Source organism: Asterias amurensis, chromosome 14 (assembly GCF_032118995.1).
Source record: "Asterias amurensis chromosome 14, ASM3211899v1".
Lineage (NCBI taxonomy): Eukaryota > Metazoa > Echinodermata > Asteroidea > Forcipulatida > Asteriidae > Asterias > Asterias amurensis.
In genome coordinates this window covers 13475896-13494724 of record NC_092661.1, presented here as the reverse complement: position 1 = coordinate 13494724, position 18829 = coordinate 13475896, and the positions used below count along the sequence as shown (strand labels likewise).

At 37.1% G+C, this 18829-nt stretch overlaps 1 long non-coding RNA gene across 1 annotated transcript; it reads right to left on the bottom strand.

Annotated features, from left to right (window-relative positions):
* Positions 1–2704: 2704 nt before the first annotated feature.
* LOC139947171 (uncharacterized) lies at positions 2705–13828 on the bottom strand. The gene is made up of 5 exons (XR_011787326.1): positions 12710–13828; positions 9346–9386; positions 6532–6572; positions 4721–4761; positions 2705–3873 (listed from the first exon to the last, which is right to left on the bottom strand). It is a non-coding gene; the product is annotated as an uncharacterized lncRNA (long non-coding RNA).
* Positions 13829–18829: the final 5001 nt, after the last annotated feature.

Here is an 18829-nt window from a genome sequence, read left to right as displayed (position 1 = left end):
ACATTACTCTTCATTCGGGACTATTGCGTGTGTAAAAGCATTTGTTACTAAACCATTATCAGGCAAGTCTAGGACACAAAGCATCAAAATCAAAATTTTGTTTTAAACTGTTCTCTTTATCAGTTTTATTCGTTTGAAATAAATTTACAATACTAGCTACCAACAACTTTAATGCTTACATATGCCAACATATTTAATACTAGCTCCCAACAACTTTAACACAAAGCGTACAGCTCCCAACAACTTAAATACAATGCTTACATCTACCAACAACTTTAATACAATGCTTACATCTACCAACAACTTTAATACAATGCTTACAGCTACCAACAACTTTAATACAATGCTTACATCTACCAACAACTTTAATACAATGCTTACATCTACCAACAACTTAAATACAATGCTTACATCTACCAACAACTTTAATACAGTGCTTACATCTACCAACAACTTTAATACAATGCTTACATCTGCCAACAACTTTAATACAATGCTTACATCTACCAACAACTTTAATACAATGCTTACATCTACCAACAACTTTAATACAATGCTTACAGCTACCAACAACTTTAATACAATGCTTACATCTACCAACAACTTTAATACATTGCTTACAGCTATATACCAACAGTTTTAATACAATGCTTACATCTACCAACAACTTTAATACAATGCTTACATCTACCAACAACTTTAATACAATGCTTACAGCTATATACCAACAGTTTTAATACAATGCTTACATCTACCAACAACTTTAATACAATGCTTACATCTACCAACAACTTTAATACAATGCTTACATCTACCAACAACTTTAATACAATGCTTACATCTACCAACAACTTTAATACAATGCTTACATCTACCAACAACTTTAATACAATGCTTACATCTACCAACAACTTTAATACAATGCTTACATCTACCAACAACTTTAATACAATGCTTACAACTACCAACAACTTTAATACAATGCTTACATCTACCAACAACTTTAATACAATGCTTACAATTACCAACAACTTTAATACAATGCTTACAGCTACCAACAACTTTAATACAATGCTTACATCTACCAACAACTTTAATACAATGCTTACATCTACCAACAACTTTAATACAATGCTTACATCTACCAACAACTTTAATACAATGCTTACATCTACCAACAACTTTAATACAATGCTTACATCTACCAACAACTTTAATACAATGCTTACATCTACCAACAACTTTAATACAATGCTTACATCTACCAACAACTTTAATACAATGCTTACATCTACCAACAATTTTAATACGATGCTTACATCTACCAACAACTTTAATACGATGCTTACAATTACCAACAACTTTAATACAATGCTTACATCTACCAACAACTTTAATACAATGCTTACATCTACCAACAACTTTAATACAATGCTTACAATTACCAACAACTTTAATACAATGCTTACAGCTACCAACAACTTTAATACAATGCTTACAGCTATATACCAACAGTTTTAATACAATGCTTACATCTACCAACAACTTTAATACAATGCTTACAGCTATACCAACAACTTTAATACAACGATGACCTTTACCAACCACTATATACAAACAATTTTAATACATGCTCAAAATAATACTGCTAATATAATACTGCTAATTACAAATCTGCAATTGCATATGAAATATCCCTTCAGTCGCCTACAAAATACTATTTTGTTACAAGAAGATTTTTTTTTTACCCTCATGCGAAGGTCGACGGTTAGAGTCTTACCAAAGTGTTTTGCCAGTTTTGTTTTTGTTTTCCCACAGAACTCGCTTAGAGGCACTGGACACTATTGGTAATTACTCAAAATAATTGTTAGCATAAAAACTTAACTGATAACGAGCAATGGAGAGCTGTTGATAATATAAAACATTGTGAGAAACGGCTCCCTCTGAAGTAACATAGTAATTTCTCACTAAAATATTTGAATTGATTTCGAGACCTCAGCTGAGGTCTCGAATTCAAGCATCTGAAATAACTTCGTGTGACAAGGTTGTTTTTTCTTCCAATATTCTCTCGCAACTTCAACGACCAATTGAGCTAAAATATTCACAGGTTTGTCATTTTATGCATATGTTGAAATACAGGTGGGAAGACTTGTCTTTGACAATTACCAAAGGTTTCCAGTGCCTTTAAGCACACAAAATAGCCAAGCACAACAAAATTATGCTTACCAGAATATTGGTAACCAGCAAACTACGCCGTTGTCACATAAACAACATTTGATGTGAGTGGTATCCCGCTTATTCTGCTTACGACAACTGTTTAGCGAAGTTTTCTGCTTAAGCAGCTCTATGAAACTGGGCCCTGGGGTGGATTTCACATAAGATAGTCCTAACTTAGGACTAGTCCTAGGCAATGCTAAGAGATAGGACTGGTCCTAAGTTAGGTCCAGTAACTCATCCTAACTTAGGACTGGTCCTATCTCTTCGCATTGCCTAGGACTAGTCCTAAGTTAGGACCAGTAACTCATCCTAACTTAGGACTGGTCCTATCTCTTCGCATTGCCTAGGACTAGTCCTAAGTTAGGACCAGTAACTCATCCTAACTTAGGACTGGTCCTATCTCTTCGCATTGCCTAGGACTAGTCCTAAGTTAGGACCAGTAACTCATCCTAACTTAGGACTGGTCCTATCTCTTAGCATTGCCTAGGACTAGTCCCAAGTTAGGACTACCTTTGTGAAATCCACTCCTGGTGATAATCACAATTACAAACAAAACATGATCACTGAAGAAAAAAATCGTTAGGTTTTGTTTGAAAGTTCCATATTAATCACAAGAGGTCACCTGCTAAACTTTATTTAACTGGTGTATTTCGTTTAGAAACCATGTATTCGAGTCCAAAACGAGCAGTATTTATTGTAATAATGTGCCAATAACTGTTCTCACTAGTCACTTCTGTACCAAAAAATAAAAGACAACCCTTTAGTGCCTTATGTGTGAATAATATGTGGACAACTTTCTTTCTTTCTTTTTTCTGAAAATAATTGTAAATGTGGCAAAGTGCTCGTTGGATTTAATTGTGAAAGTTGAGGGCGCCAATTTGATTATTTCATTTTAAAATAAGTCCATAGCCTGTTTCAAGTTAAACTGTTGTTTTTGGATGTGCCCCCCCCCCCCCCACATCAGTTAGTTTGTACATTTGGTGGAAATGAATGCCCATCAGGCAAGCTATTTGGTGCACGATCTTTTTTGCGCCATTGGTTAATATATCTGGGGGAAAATATATCTTGGAATGCACTAGATGAACGGCGTCCAGAGGTTCACATTGTTCAAAAGTCTTATTAATTTGGTGGTCATGGGTGAATGACCGCACTTTTGAAAATGTTGCATGTTAACAGGAAAGTATAAGGGCCTTGAGCAGTTGGGAAATAGGAGACCAGAAAATGTACGTTATTACTTAACGTCAATAAGTTTTTACTTTTCGGTAAACTCGAGTTTATGAGGGAGTTTTGGTGGTGACATTAGATGGCAGCAGACACACCAGGGCCTAGTTTCATTGATCTGCTTAATTCTTAAAATTACTAACTTATCAATAATGAACAAGTCAACGGCCACAAATTGCGCATGCGACATTGTATTTTGGTTGGTAACCTCATTATGGTTAGCATACATTAGATTTGCTTAGCTTATCCGAGTGCTTAAGCAGTTCAAAATGTGCATGCTCAGATTACTTATGTCTGGCGCCACCTAGCGCTACCAAACCTCCAACCGGACCCAACAAATTATAATCTAGTAACTTTTTGTACCAATTAATGGAGCAATCACAAAAACTTACCTTTAGGAATACAAGATGAAGGACATGCTTACCAGTGAGCCAGCTGAAAAAATTAACAAGAAAACTAATTTCAAGTCAAACTGAAAGCAATATGGCAACCCCCATTTCAAACGTGCTAAGAAATAGAATTGTCCCAATTTAATAACACCGGGAATTTGTAGACAAAAACAAACTTCCGAGAAAGGACTTTGTTCCAATTGTTATACCCCAGTTAACAGCTACCTATTAGATTTATTGTTTCAGATCCATCAAGTAGGCTACCGTTTGTATTAACTACATTTTTGGTCATTATTTTGTTCTCTTTAAGCCGTCTTAAAAAGGCTGTTCGATTATTTTACTTCTCCATATATGTAGATAAATGTAAAGACAACAAACCTAACCTCTGACAAAAATGTCATTCTAGTAAGTGGTAGTGTTTATGAGAAATTGTCGACAGGCAGTTTTGCCAACACAGGAAGAACATTCCCTAGATTAAATAAAAAATCTGAAGAAAAAATGTAATGATAAACTCGAGTTTATGAGGGAGTTTTGGTGGTGACATTAGATGGCAGCAGACACACCAGGGCCTAGTTTCATTGATCTGCTTAATTCTTAAAATTACTAACTTAGCAATAATGAACAAGTCAACGGCCACAAATTGCTCATGCGACATTGTATTTTGGTTGGTAACCTCATTATGGTTAGCATACATTAGTTTTGCTTAGCTTATCTGAGTGCATCAGCAATTCAATGAAATTAGGCCCAGGTTGATTTTCATTGTTCAAAATGTGCATGCTCAGATTACCTATATGTCTGGCGCCACCTAGCGCTACCAAACCTCCAACCGGACCCAACAAATTATAACCTAGTAACTTTTGGTACCAATAAATGGAGCAATCACAAAAACTTACCTTTAGGAGTACAAGATGAAGGATGCCTACCAGTGAGCAAGCTGGGAAAAAATCAACAATGAAACAAATTCCAAGTCAAACTTAAAGCAATAATATTATTGGTTATTATATCTGGAAGAAAAAAAAACACCCAATCAATAGACCGATTGCGCTACCAACCAATGTTTACATGTGATCACGTGACCTATAGTGGGTATAGAAAAACACAGCTACTCGGTAAAGACATGAAGACTCGTACTGATGGACCATTATTGGCTGTTTTTTAAACAAATAACACTTTTTAACTAAAGACGGAGCCCTTTTAATGAAAATGAACATCGTGACATTGATTTAAATTACCTTTGCTGTTTGATGTTCCCATTATTCTACTACAAAAGAGTTTTTTTTTTGAGAGTTATGGTTAGACTACCTAAATTACTGGGGTTTGAGCGAGCTCACGCGCCGTGGATTTTGCGTTGTTCACGGCGTGAAGTTGGACTGTGATAAGGGAGATAGCGAAGTTGTCCTACTCACTGCTGACAGCTACCCCTTCTAGTTACATAATTTGAGGGTGAAAATGAAGGGATTTGCAGCTTCTTAATGAGATTTTTATTGAAAGTATTGGCAGCAAAATCATCACAACGAGGGCAATGTAAAACCACACTTTCCGTGCACAAACACATCATAATGTGAACCTTTCTCTTAGAATTTCCTATTTGGTGGAACTGTGTTTACCCATTACTGGCCATGTTCAACCACCGGTAAGGTCTCATGTTGACAAACTCGGGAGTATTCTTCAGTGATTTTGAGAATTATGTCTTTTTTAGCCAAAAATTACAACAGTAATCATGTCTTTTTAACGCACGTTTATGATGCACTACGCCGTGTTTGTTTACATCCACTAGGTCACGTGACGCACGGAGCGCAATCGTCTACTACAGCCTTTGAATCAATTTTATCACTAGATAATTTGATGTTATCAATGTCATAGTTGAACGATTTTTTGCACAGTAACGATGCCGACCTGTTTACAATTTTATAGCAGGGCGCGGAATTATTTCAATCCACCTAATTTTTAATTGGTTATGGTGGGGGGGGGGGAGGGTCGAAAACGCTCCCCGGTTACGGGCAGGTTAGAAAAAAGCCACACGTAAACTTGTCCAGATGTCCCCCCCCCCCCTCCACACAACCTGGTGTAGCTTCTTGATACCCCCCCCCCCGTCCACCCAAAAAGGTTACCATAGTTACGCAGCGTTTTGGACTACACTAGATGAATGGCGTCCCGAGGATTACATTGTTCAAAAGTCTTATTAATTTGGTGGTCATGGGTGAATGACCGCACTTTTGAAAATGTTGCATGTTAACAGGAAAGTATAAGGGCCTTGAGCAGTTGGGAAATAGGGACCAGAAAATGAACGTTATTATTTAACGTCAATAAGTTTTTACTTTTCGGTTAGCTCGAGTTTATGAGGGAGTTTTGGTGGTGACATTGGATGGCAGCAGACACACCAGGGCCTAGTTTCATTGATCTGCTTAACTCTTAAAATTACTAACTTATCAACAATGAACAAGTCAACGGCCACAAATTGCGCATGCTACATTGAATTTTGGTTGGTAACCTCATAATGGTTAGCATACATTAGTTTTGTTTATAGCTTATCCGACTGCTTAAGCAGCTCAATGAAATTAGGCCCAGGTTGATTTCCATTGTTCAAAATGTGCATGCTCAGACCTGTATGGCGCCACCTAGCGCTACCAAACCTCCAACCGGACCCAACTAATCTAGAAACCTTTGATACCAGCAGATAAATGGAGCAATCACAAAAACTTACCTTTATGAACACAAGATGAAGGATGCTTACCAGTGAGCCAGCTGAAAAATAAAATCAATAAAACTAATATCAAGTCAAACTTAAAGCAATATGGCAACCCCCCCTTTCAAACGTGCTAAGAAATGGAATTGTCTCCATTTAATAACACTGAAATTTGTAGACACAAAAAGCTTCCGAGACCGACTTTGTTCCAATTGTTTATACCCCAGTTCAAACAGCTACCTATTGGATCCAATGTTTCAGATCCATCAAGTAGGCTCGTTTGTATTAACTACATTTTTGGTCAATGTTTTTTCCCTTTTCAGCCATCTTAAAAAGGTGAAAAGTATGCATTTGTTTTTTGAAACTGTTCGATTATTTTACTTCTCCATATGAAGATAAATGTAAGAACAAAATCCAAACCGCTGACAAAAATTTCATTCTAATAGTTGGTAGTGTTTATCTGAGAAACTGCCGACAGGCAGTTATGCTAACACAGGAAGAACATTCCCTAGATTAAATAATACAAAATCTAAAGAAGAAAAAAAATACCTTTTTTGGTTAAATGCTAACACAGGAAGAACATTCCCTAGATTAAATAATACAAAATCTAAAGAAGAAAAAAAAATACATTTTTGGTTAAAGACAGTGGACACTTTTGCATGGTAATTATCAAAGACTAGTCTTCACAGTTAGTGTATCTTAACATATACATAAAATAACAAACCTGTGAAAATTTGAGCTCAATCAGTCGTCGATATATGCAAGATAACAATGAAAGAAAAAACACCCTTGTCATACGAAGTTGTGTGCTTTCTGATGCTTAATTTCGATACCTCAAATTCTAAACTCGAGGTCTCGAAATCAAATTCGTGGGAAATTACTTCTTTCTCGAAAACTACGTCACTTCAGAGTCTCTTACAATGTTTTATACCATCAACCTCTCCCCATTACTTGTAATCAAGAAAGGTTTTACGGTGTCAATTATTTTGAGTAATTACCAATAGGGTCCACTGCCGTTACACCTCTCTCTAAAAATACATTAGTTTGCAGGGAATCGTTTCTCAAAATGTTATGAATTGATGCATGGGCGTCAATCTGTCTTAACTTAACTTAAATACATTTATAAAGCGCTTTAACCCTGTTTCAAAGCGCTGTACAGTCAAGAAAAAAATTAAAATGCAGGATTAAAAAAACATTAAAAAAAAGAAAAATAGCAATATAGTTTTTAAAAAATACACAACAGTTAAAAAGTGAGTAGCAAGAAATTTGTAAAAACATTGCAATACAACAATCACAGATATGGGGGGGGGGGGGGGGCATTATTGAACGTGTAATTGGGGAGCCATTATTGAACATAGTTGGGGGAAATTAGGCTGTAAATGCTCCATGGTGCAATCTAGGGAGTCATGAGGGGTGACGTGCCCCCCCCCCCCCCCTCACATGTTGGAATTTAAGGCCTTTTCAAGCTATGATACACAAATGGAGACGATCCCCGGTAACAGGCAGGTCCCCGGTAATGGGCAGGTTAGAAAAAGGCGTAAAAGACATAAATTTAGTCAGTTGTGAACCCCCCTCCACTTGATTGGTGCCGCTCTTGAGCCCCCTCCCCTCCCCCGGAACACATAGTAATAAAAATAGTTGCGCAGCGGTTTTGGAATGCACTAGATGAATGGCGTCCAGAGGTTTGTGCACATTGCTCAAAAGTCTCAATAATTTGGTGGTCATTTTTGAAATGTTGCATTTTTACTAAGTACGCCTAAGGGCTTTAAGCAGTTGGGAAAAGGACAGACCAGAAAATCTATTGTGAAAAGTAACGTTATAAGTTTGAAAGTAGTACTTTTCGGTAAACTTTCTACCTCAATGGTTCATGGGAGACTTGGGCGACACATGGTGACAGCAGACAAATTAGCACTAATGAGCCCACAAAGTGTGCATGCGACAAATTTATGTCTGGCTTGTAATCTTAATTCTGATTATAGTTCATGTTTTGCTTAGCATATTTTTGTGCAAATTAATGAAATTCAGCCTCGGTTGATTTTGTCTTGTTTAAAATGCTCGGAACTATGTTAGACCTGGTTTAAAGCCATTAGACACTTTCGGGTAAACAGTATTGTCCAAGGCCCACACTTCGTGTATCACAACTTCTATATCAAAAAACAAACCTGTGAAAATTTGGGCTTAATCGGTCATCGGAGTCGGGAGAAAATAACGGGAAAACCCACCCTTGTATCCGCTTGTGTCTGACATTGTGTTTAAAATAAATCCGTAATTATCGTTAACGGGAATTGATATTGTTTTACTGTTTTCTCAAAAAGTAAAGCATTTCATGGAATAATATTTCAAGGGAAGTATTTCACCACTATTTTCTGTAAACCCTGTAATTTATTTGTAAATCTGTGAACTTTTTTCTTTTCCCCTGTACCGAAAGGGTCCAATTGCTTTAACAACATGCACGATTTCTGCAAACTCTCAATTAAATAAAATACCAGAGCCATATTTAGTTGTTCTGTTTTTGACTAAATACTTGGCACTTTTTGTAGCACTGGTAGAAAGAGTGGTGATCTGTTTTTGATTTGCATTTATGGCTTTCCATAGTTTTCCGACTGGGTTGGCTAAAAACTCGGGTGAACGTCACGGACCATGGGACGTTGCAAAAGAAAGGTTATACGTAGCAACTTTATTCAACCTGGGATGTCTGGCGCCACCTGGCGCTCCCCAACCTCCAACCGGACCCTAACAACTTTGCATGATTTGCATAGCTTAGATAGTTATAACCCTACCATTATAACTTTTGATACCAACAAATTAATGGAGCGATGACAAAAAAATTACCTTTCGCAGTACAAGACGAAGGACGCTTACCAGTGAGCCAGCTGGGGAAAAAATCAACAATAAAACTAATTTGCAACAAATAAACCAAGTTTCAAGTCAAACTGAAAGCAAAATGCCTACCCCTCCCCCCCCCCCACAATCGAATGAACATAATACGTTTCCCCATTTTTAATACTGAAATTAGTAGACAAAAAGTTTCCAATATACCCTACTGATGTTGTTCAATTGTTACACCCCACAGTTGAACCATCTACCTCTGGACCGTTTGTCTCAGATCCATCAAGTGGCCGCTTTTAGCCATCTTAAAAATGCCCAAACGTATACCTTTTGTGTCTGAAACTGATCGATTGTTTTACTTCTCAATAAAAATGAAGATATTAAAAATACAATAAAAAAAAATGTAGATATAAAATACAATAAAACTAACCTAAGAAAAATTTCAGTCTAATATAGGTGGTAGTATTAATTGCCGAGAGTCTGAGGCGGTTTGCCTACACAAGAAGAACAATCCCTAGATGCAATCACAATCTGAGAAACGTTTCAAGCAGAAACGTTTCTCAGATTGAATGTTGAACCCCCCCTCTATTCCTTTGTAGAAATCGTTTCTAAAAATATTATTATCAACGGATGCAGCGTCTCTTCTGATTGAATGTTGACCCCCCCTCTCTATTCCTTTGTAGAAATCGTTTCTAAAAATATTATTATCAACGGATGCAGCGTCTCTTACCAAGTACGGTTTTATTGTTATTGTTTTGTTTGAGCAATTACCTAAGAGTTACCCCTCCCCAAGCCTATACGCCATGAAAATTGTGTTCTATGGGGTCATTAACTGCACAGTAAACTTGTATGTGGCTTTCATTCAGTTTCATTGTCGCTTTGCGAAAGACATCGCTTTGTTAAGAGTGCTTTCATTAAATTGCCCGTTATTTTCTTTTTTGTACACTTTGCTCTGTTTGACATTTCCTGGGTAAACGTACATACATTTCCAATATTGAGGTAGGCCTACGAGGTGGCTGTTGTAATTGGTTAAATGGTCGGAACTAAAATGCGGGTTTATTCTAATCTACATAAAAAGACACACAAGCACATTTTTGTTTTCTTTTATTTCACAATAAAAAAAAAACAGACAGAGACACAGTATGGTTTCCTTTACTACAGCAAAATTACACAAGTTACATTTCACATTATGTGATGGGATCAAGCAGTCCTATTTTTTTTTTTTTTTTTACATTTGGAAAGAGCAAAATCTATGATTTAATGATATAAAAACCCGTCAAAACACCTAATTTCAACCCCTTTTAAGTTTTTTAATTGGGACACAGGTTGACACAAAATAAGCTGTTCTTTGGCATAAATAAAGCTTTTAAACATTACACCACCTTTTGTCCAGTTTATCCATAACAACATTCCAGACACTCGACTCATTTAGATTGATCACATCACATAATACTGGATATGAACTAAAAGAAACATACCACATTAAAAATGACCATAACACTTTTTTGTACTAACTTGCCTTTCAACCTTTGTATTTGATGATGGCCATTTATGTTTCTTAACAGAAATCCCAGTAAAATGTTTTGAATTTTCATGAGAGGTGATGTCTAAAGTAATTCCTCTTCTTTGCTTCATCCCAGAGATGGAAATCAATTAATCTTGCAGACCTTTAATGCACTGCTAACTTTGTTATAATGTCATACCCCAACTTGGAATAATAATAAGTCTCCTCACACTAGAATGGGACCTGGGGTGGATTTCACAAAGGCAGTCCTAACTTAGGACATAGTCCTAGGCAATGCTAAGAGATAGGACTGGTCCTCAGTTAGGACCAGTAACTCAATATAACTTAGGACTGGTCCTATCTCTTAGCATTGCCTAGGACTAGGAAGTTAGGATTACCTTTGTGAAATCCACCCCTGACTACTTTGCCATCCAAGACTAACCACACTCTAAAAACTCCTGGTGCCTTATTCATAAAGCTGCCAAGCAGAAAATATTGCTTGACAAATATCTGTGCTTAACAAATATGAAGTGTTAGGGTAACCAATGCACACTTAAAGGCACTGGACACCTTTAGTTAATTGTCAAAGACCAGTCTTTTCACTTGGTGTATGTCATCAACATATGCATAAACTAAACAAACCTGTAAATATTATGAACTCAATTGGTCATCAAATGTGCGAGAAAAATGGAAGGAAAAATACCCTTGTCGCATGAGTTGTGTGCTTTCAGATGCTTGAATTTGAGACCTTAGCTAGCTGAGGTCTCTAATTCAACTCAATTATTTTAGTGAGAAATTACTTTTTTTTCTCAAAAACTACCTTACTTCAGAGGGAGCCGTTTCTCACAATGTTTTATACTATCAACAGCTCTCCATTGCTTGTTACCAAGTAAGTTTTTTTTCACAGTTATTTAGAGTACGGTAACTACCAAAAGTGTCCAGTGCCCCTTGATGTAACTTTGGCCGGTAATCTGTGCTTAGCAAGAGTTTTTGTGCTTACAAGCTTTTGAAAATTGGACCCAGGTCAGAGCTGCCAACATTTACATCTTGCAATCAGCGAGATTTTGTAAAATAATTAAAGAGAGATTCAAAACTACATGTTTATTTGACATAATAGTGCTCCATAATCACAAAGCTTTTTTTAATTTGTTGATCAGAACACGAAAAGATTGGTTTATTTTTTGGGAACTTTTAAGAAAGACCCTGCTTGAGTCGAAACATCAGGACATAAACTTTCTTTTTGTTTACATTATTATGCGATAGATCCTTTTGGTCCTTTTGGTCGATAAGTTGTTTGCAACAGCTAATTCTCTTTTCTCAGTCTTGTAGTTTTGTTTTACATGAATCTGAATCCTTTGAAATAACTCATTTTGGGTCAACACAGAGTAGCTAGGCCTACAGGATTGTAAGTGTTCCATATCAGGGAGATTGTCAAATTTGTTGATCAGAACATGGACAGATTGGTTAATTTTCAGGGAACTTTCTGCAGACCCAGGGATAATTGGCAGCTGCTTACCCCCCATGTGTCAAACTGATGTATAATCAAAGCTAAATCACACTTTTCAACCACTTTCCGGGATAGGACCCGGGCTCAATTTCATAAAGCCTGTTCGCACAAAAACTTGTTTAGCACAACAAACATTCGCTTAGCAAAAATAGATAAGCAGCCAGAATACCACACAGTTAACCATTGATGTGACTGGTACCCTGGTAATTTCTTGCTTAGACAAAAAATTTCTAAGCAGATTTGTCTGCTTATTTCTATTAGCTTCATGAAATATTTTGGAGTATTTTAGAGTGTCACATACAAGCGGATTGGCAATGCAGATGGTTTGAGACATAGCTGTCAGAGAATATCAATACCTTACATGTTGCTGACTTCGTGAGCCGAGACATCAGATACACCAGGTTCTCCAATAGCTCACCACTCTCCTCAAACTGCATACCATTAAAAGGGATAAACAAATGATTATGTTGTAAGTTTCAAGCTTTATAAATGACTGCAAGACAGACATACATGTATAGAGCCCTAAAAACTATAGTATGATTAGATGAGGTTTGCAGGAACACCATGTGATAATCTCTCATAAGTACGTGTTGGTTCTGGAAAGGACCGGTGGTTGACAACTCAGTATGCCCTGATCGTTTTTCTCCTGAAGACTATTAGAGCATACTGATCGAAACGTTGAGTTGTCACCCACCAGTTCTTTAAAGAACCAACACTACTCATAAGCGATTTACACATGGTGCTATTACAAACCTTGCCTTATTATACTCCCACCGTGCAAGGTTGAAATTCCTGCTGTACAGAGATCAGGGTAAAAAAAAAACTGTGTTCTTTATCCCTGATGCAAAATTAACATCCAGAACATATTGCTCAAACAATTTTTGCTTAGAAGCAGGATACCATTACAACAGATAGTACACATGTCAATGTTGGCGGGTAACCTTATTCTCGATTAGCATAATTTGGTTGTGCTTAGCTATTTTTGGTGCTTAAGCAGTTTAATGGGCACTGGAGAAACTTATGTTTCACTTGGTACTGGTCTGAAACACTTAAAATCCTGTCTTGTCACAGTCTTGACTGAACTGAGGTTATTTCAGAGGTATCCATTTTGCTGGACACATTTAAACTAGACACACTAAATTAACAAGATTGCTCAACACTTCCATACAATTCAGGCATTGAGTAACATAGGTTTGGTAGGGGGGGGGGTCCAATTGTCTGATGCAAATGTGAACAAGGTTCAAACCGCTTGGATGCTGTTTTTGCACTGTCAATCAGTGCAATGATGAAGGTCCAACAGGATAACACAGGATAACAGATCAAGTGAGATCATACACTGCATGGTCACCATCTTGCAGTGCCAATCTCCTCTAAACCAAAAAACCAAATGGAGGGGATAACAAGACAAAACATTACCAGTTTTTACTTGCACTTGTTTACACTAAAAATTTCCGCACTCGACAGCATGTCCTACTTATTTTTTTGGGACGCATGCGCAAACACGCAGTGCATTTATCCTCACATAAATGCGAGGCTGCACTTCACAGAAAGGAAGGAAGAGTTGTATGCATTTATAAAAATGCTGTAAATAGGATGAAGCAATCACTCACTCTATGTAAGTTTCTAAAGTCCCTTCAGAAAATTAGTTCTTAAACAAAAAATAAAATCGAACCACCACTTAGTCTCTTGAATGTGAAAGAGGACTCTTCGGGGTGCTATTATGACTTTTTTGGGGTCGCCATTTGCAAGAAATAAAAATAAATAAAGAGTAAACAATTGAAGTGTCCGTGATCAAAATGGAAGGGTTAAATTTCTTCCAAAGACATGAATGTTTAGGGTAAACACATTTAAACCCTGTATCCTGCCTTGAATAGGTCGAACTCCAGACAACTTCAGAGTCCTTGAATAACATAAACAAATGATATACACAACTCATTGTTTTCATCCATAATTGACAAAATATTTTAAATCTTCGGATAGGAGAGTCTGGTTGCCAATGAATGTGTGGATTGGTAATGGTTTGCTTTTTTGTTTAACACTTCAAATGAAAGTTGAAGACATACATGTAACATGACAAGTCACAATATAGGCCAACTTGTGCTAGCCATGGTTGTTACTTCTCTGCTGACACTGAAAACAAAACAAGAAAAAGAACAGTGTTAACCTTCCTACTCTGAGCCCATATTGGATCCCACAAATTTCGACATTCAAATGAGTTTTCACTGATTATGCATGGTTGTGATTCGTTCAATGGTACAAAGTGTGTGGTTAAGAGTCAGGGAATGATTTTTGAGTGGTTTTTGAACCAATTCAAAGGTTGAATGCAAATCTTAAAGCCAGGGTACACGAGTCTGCTATATGAAATTCTTAATTTTCATAGTATGTTTCTATTCATTATTCTTCTTCTTGGGGGGTAGGAGGGAGCTGGGGGCTGGTAAACAAACTTTGTTTACAAACAGAGATTTAGAGATAAAATGGCTTTATATCGGGGATTAATTGAATACAAGGGGGTATGATAAAGCCTTGATGAAGACAATCTAAGATGAAGAAGAGAGCGACTCTGGGAAAAAAATTCGTTCCAATTTCCAAGCCCACAAACATGTACACAGAATTGAAAAGCAATTTGTTAGTCCCACTTTGAAAGCATTGGCAAGTTTGAACAGAGGAGAAACAAATATAAGAAGTGTTCATGATAAATGCTTTAAGTACAGGACAGGCCTAATGATGACAAGGCAGGAAAGAGATAACAGACAAATGGTACACTGAGGGTGTTTCACAAAGTCAGTACTACTGAGGGGAGGACCTCATGAAAATAATGTACATTTGTAGCGTTACACACTATATAGGCAAGCAGTCCAGTTTTTGGACTACTTCGTTACAATGTCGGAATTGACTAAAGAAAGGAAGAAACCTCACAGAAAGGGGAAATCTTGGGAAAATCAGGTGAACGAGCCGATGCGACAGCAGCTGACTCCGCCAAGATGAAGGGATACCCGCAAGATGAAGTCTCATAAATTCATTCTCTACCTTGCAGCATACCTCGGCATCCTGGAAGATCTTGCTGACCTATCATGCACTCTTCAAGCCTTTAAGGAGTAAGGTTGAGGCTACTTGCTTAATGTTAAATGGAAAATTAACCCAACAAGGCCAGAGAGTAACAGAAGTAATTGAAGAGATACAGAAATCTGAGGCTGAAGAGCAAGATGGCTCCTTGATGTACCGAGGGGTTAGGCTCACTTTTCCAGTTAATTTGACTACAAAAACAGAATTTCAGATGGGTGTGAATTCATTGTTGAATGCAATCCTGCAGTGCATAAACCAACAGTTTGGGTCTTTCTTTAATAACAAGATCCTGCTTGCAGCTGATAATTTTGACCCAACTGACTTCCCCACATCCAAAGATAATCTGGTGTTGTATGGTTTGGATGAGGTGACTGTTCTCAGTGACCTCTTTTCCATACTATTCTTGATGAGCAGGGTCGTAACAGGAAGGTTCTGCAGAAGGAGTGGCTGGCTCTCAAATTGGACATCTTTTGACATCATATGAGATAAGTTTTCCCCCTTGTGGACGAAGTTTTTGACCAGTCAGAGTCAATCATAACACGTGAACACTCTTCATCTTTTTCGTAAAATTCTTGTACGGTGCCCAGTGGCAACTGCGCAAGTGGAGCGCATGTTCTCCTTCATAAAGAGAATCCTGGGTGAGTGGCGCCTGAGTATTTGCTTGATACTGTAGATGCACTGCTAAGAATAGCTGTAGATGGGCCAACGGTGGAAGAGTTTGATCCAGCCAGCAGTATCAAAAAAAAGAATGAAGTGTCCATGGCATCTTGGCGGCCCGACAATGCCTCCTTCATCTGGAAGTGTCCAAAACGACCGTGTGAATAACATAATCATAACAAAAGAAAATGTGTAAGAGTAAAGCAAATTACTGGGCATACGTATTTTTGACCAGTGATTATTCCCGAGAACGAAATGCAAATAAGTTAAATGCACATAATTCAGTTTTTTTTCTTTTTAGTCAAACATAAGGATGAGGATGACCGATGAAACGCAACATATTTCTTAGAAAATGATAAAGATTTGACTAAAAAAGTTGATATAAATATGCCCCCCGTTTGCTTGTAGTTGCCCACTTTTTTTTATCTATCATTAGCACCATCATAAATTTGTATACAGTATTTAAAGACGAATGAACTACGTGTACAGTATATCATGAAGGAAGTAAGCAGACCAGAACAACTGAGTGGTGTGTATTTATTGTGTAAGATTGTATTAATTATGAAATTATATGTGTTTTTCAAAAATCACCTTGATGCCCTTTTAAATGTTTGAAAATTGCCTTGGTGCCCTAAATTTTTACAAAAAGTCAAGGTAAAACTGCCTTACCCCTTTCAAGCCGAAGTATCATGGCCGTGATAGAACAAAAAAACAAAAGATATTATCTGCGGAGATATGGGGACTAAATTAACCCCCAGTGAGTATTTAGTTGAGTTGAGGAAAACACAAGAAGGAAATAGAGAAATGTCAAGCTCTCCTTCATAGTTTGCTGTCCAAGTGTGAGAGAAATGTTGAAGAGATTGCATGGAGTTCAGGACCAGCAGTGCCTGGAGAAGACAAGGCATGAACGCACTGGTTTCAATAAGGGAGAGGACCTCTTTAAGATAAAAGAAAAGAATAAATAGCAAAACATGGCTTTGGTAATAGTGCAATGGAGTCGAGGTGTTGACCACAGCAGAGTTAGAGAAAATGTATGTAAATGTAAAAGAAGACAGATCAACGGAATTTTTGACATAATTTGAGTTTATTAAAGAGTATGTACATGTATTTGTTGTTGTTGTCCTGATAATAATACATCTTATAAAGCGCTGCTATCTAGAAAAAAACTACGAGAACAAAACTGACGAGAATGAAAGTAAGGACAGTGCATGGTTCAAAACATGCTCTATTCATTAACTGATCTTGAATGGAGGTTAATCCTGATGACAGGAAAATAGATGTGTATATACATGTATCCCCTGAGTATTCCATTGAGTTGAGAAAAACAGAAGAATGAATGAAAGAAGTTTCAAGCCCTTCACAGTTTGCTGCCAAGATTGAGAGATGGATTCGTCAATCCAGTTCCACAGAGAAGTGTATAAAGAGATGGTGCACGACTGTGAAGTTGAGAATTAAATGCAGCTTCTACCATGTAGACGTCTAGTTATTATTGTAGGTTTTTAGGGTTTCATATACTGATTAAAATTTGCTTTAAAATCCCAGATTCAAACAAGTCAACGATTTTGGTGACCCTTCTCCTTCATGCATCCAAGCACACTATTTACAAATACTGCTGGAAAATGCGTTTACTGGGTACTGATGTTTCTTATTTTCTGATTGTATGTAGTTACATGCAAGTAATTGTCAGTTTACCTGTGACTCTTTTGAATAGTAAATTAAAATCTTTAATGAAAAAGGTACAATTATACACTTATATGACCAACTCGGGATTAGTCTAACCTTTTTCTTTATGTGAAAATGACCAACTCAAATGAATGGAAGCTCAGTTTTTAAAACTTTGTTGGCTCCAACTGTTGACGGTGTAGTCAATAACACATGTTTTTAAAGAGTCTTTGTTTCAAAAATCGAACCCACATCCCGATGACTTAATTTATAAAGACACTGGACACTATTGGTAATTGTCAAAGACAAGTCTTCTATTTCTAAGTTAATGTATTACAACATATTCATAAAATAACAAACCTGTGAAAATTTGAGCTCAATCGGTAGTCGAAATTGCAAGAAATTAATGAAAGAAAAAAACACCATTGTCCCACCATGGTCACACGAAGTTGTGGTGCTTTCATGATGCTTGATTTTGAGACCTCAAATTCTAAATCTGAGGTCTCTTTGTGCTAATAATTGTTTTGAGTAATTACCAATAGTGTCCACTGCCTTTCACCATCAGAACTTGAATTCGATACTCTAAACCATTCAGTATTATAAAGCACCTTGGTCAATACAAGTGTCATGACCAGGATTTGAACCCACATCCCGATGACTTAACCACCACAACTTGAATTCGATACTCTAAACAATTCAGTATTATAACGCATCTTGCTCAGTATAAGTGTCATGAACAGGATTTGAACCCACATCCTGATGACGTATCCACCAGAACTTGAATTTGATCGCTCATGAAGACACTGGACACTATTGGTAATTGTCAAAGACCCAGTCTTCTAACTTGGTGTATCATAACATATGCACTCAATTGGTCATCAAAGTTGCAAGATAATAATGAAAGAAAAAACACCCGTGTCACACAAAGTTGTGTGCTTTCAGATGCTTGTTGTGTGCTTTCAGATGCTTGACTTCGGGAACTCAAAAGTTAATCCTGAGGTCTCAAAATCAAATTTGTGGAAAATTATTTCTTTCTCGAGAACTACGTTACAGCAGAGTGAGCCGTTTTTCAGAATGTTTTATACTATCAATAT